The 2207-nt window shown below is 41.4% G+C and overlaps 1 non-coding gene across 1 annotated transcript; it reads left to right on the top strand.

The window, feature by feature from the left end:
* Window positions 1–884: 884 nt before the first annotated feature.
* trnas-gcu (transfer RNA serine (anticodon GCU)) lies at window positions 885–966 on the top strand. The gene has a single exon. It is a non-coding gene; the product is annotated as a tRNA-Ser (tRNA).
* Window positions 967–2207: the final 1241 nt, after the last annotated feature.

The raw sequence follows: 2207 nt of genomic DNA, 5'->3' as shown, positions 1-2207 counted from the left end.
TCCCCTCTCTTTCCGATTCTGAGGGCGTCAATGCAGTTGAAATAAGGTGGAGTTGATTCATTATATTATATTATCATTATATATAAGAATATATTCTCTGTTATCTAGATCAAGCCAGGTCTCTGTAAGAAACATGATATCTAATTCATCACTCGTAACGAGGTCATTGATGAGAAGTGATTTATTGACTAATGATTTAATATTGAGCAGGGTCGCTCGAATTGTTTTGGTTCTGGTGGAGTGTTTTGATTTCTGGAGCTGTTTCTGACGGATGGGTATCAGGTTTGATCCAGGGACGGAACAAACTGGGATGATAGGGTTGTTTATTCTAGGAGTGATCAGCGTTGTAGTCAGTGCAGCCGCCACCCCAAACAGCAATACAGCTGGAGAGGACGCTCTCAATGGTGCCACGGTAAAATGTAGTCATGACGGCCGGAGGCTATACAGTCATGCCATAGCATACAAGAAATTTAGGTTCTTTTCTTTAGGATCATCAGCCGAGATACCCAGGCAGACCATGAAAGAATGTTGATGTTAAAATGTTAGTGGAACTATCCAACTGCGCAGAACCGATGATCCCAAAGATTTGGGGTGAGACAACATTGAAAAAAAAAATTTCTTTGCTGACAGTGTCACTTCTTTTGTGGCTTAGCTCTTCTTCATTTCACATCTAAAGTATATTATTTTACCTTGTAGCTTATACTACCCCGTACATGCCATATCATGTCGCCCATGCAACTCATGCATGAGATGCGATCGCTGAGATATTTAGGCGATGGGTTGCTACTCCATTGTGCTCTCCACTCAACATTTCATATCACATACTCGTCAGATTTTCACACAAAGTATCTCGGCACAACATGTTGTCAACACTCTATAAGCAAGACGAGGTGGCCGAGAGGTTAAGGCGATGGATTGCTAATCCATTGTGCTCTGCACGCATGGGTTCAAATCCCATCCTCGTCGAAAGTTAATGTTACATTGTTTTACAGTGGAGCCTCGGCTTTCGAACGTCCCGGTTCTCGAACAAATCAATATTTGAACGAATAAATTTGAGAATTTTTTGCTCCCGATGTCGAACGAAATTTGATTGTCGAACCTCATGAGAGGACCCGCATGCCAACTGACTCTGTTCGTTATTACATTCTCGTTACTCTGAGGATTGCAACAACTCTAATCATGCCTCTAAAGGAAGCAAGTGGGATCAGTAAAGCCAGTAAAACACAAAGACGCTCCTAAAGCAATGCAACAGTGAGCGCTCGGACCAAATTAAGCTCCCTGCGCACTGAGGTCCACTTAAATTTTGGAAAGTACATCAGGACTTTAAAAATATTTTCTAAATTTTAGCGACCGCTCTGTCACAATAAGGCTAGGCACTGCAGTTGCGCGATCGGACAAAAATGTACAAATGAAAAAATACTTTAAAAAGGTGGGGTTTTTAAATTTTTTATTTTTTTTTTCCATTATTTGTAATGGGAAAACATGATTCGGTATTTGAACGATTCAGTTCTCCAACAGCCTTCTGGAACGGATTGTGGTCGAAAACCGAGGCTCCATTGTATCTGTAATCTGGTTTGTATTTAGTCAAAGTCAAAGTCAGCTTTATTGTCAATCTCTCCACGTCACAACACACAAAGAGACCGAAATTACGTTTTTCTCTATCCCACGGTGACGAGACACATAACACGATAGACATACAAGTACGCGACACAATATAAAAACAAGAAGGCAAAAATTCAAACAATCAATAGTAAGAGTGATGAATAAATAATAAATAAACAGATAACACAATAAATAAGAGGAGCAAAACGGAGCCAGCAAGCATAGCGCAAAAGTAAAAAACATCATAAACAAAAAGGCACAAACAATAAATAATAAGAGTAATAATAAATAATAAATAAACAGATAACACAACAAATAAGAGCCAGTGTGCATACAGACAGTACAGACAGTAAAAGTACAAGACGCTACGCAGAACGGGGGAGCGAGTTCAGGATCCTAACAGCCTGGAGTACGAAGCTGTTTGAGAGTCTGGTGGTGCGGGAGCGCAGGCTTCTGTACCTCTTCCCAGAGGGCAGAAGCTCGAACAAAGAGTGAGCGGGGTGACTCACATCACTCACAATCGTGGTCGCCTTGCGGGTGAGATGGGAGGTGTAAATGTCCTTCAAGGAGGGGAGCGAAGCACCAGCAATCTTACCAGCCGTGTT

The sequence above is a fragment of the Syngnathus typhle genome, unplaced genomic scaffold, assembly GCF_033458585.1.
Source record: "Syngnathus typhle isolate RoL2023-S1 ecotype Sweden unplaced genomic scaffold, RoL_Styp_1.0 HiC_scaffold_33, whole genome shotgun sequence".
Classification (NCBI taxonomy): Eukaryota; Metazoa; Chordata; class Actinopteri; order Syngnathiformes; family Syngnathidae; genus Syngnathus; species Syngnathus typhle.
The sequence above is the reverse complement of the archived record's forward strand: the minus strand, read 5'-3'. Positions and strand labels throughout refer to the sequence as shown.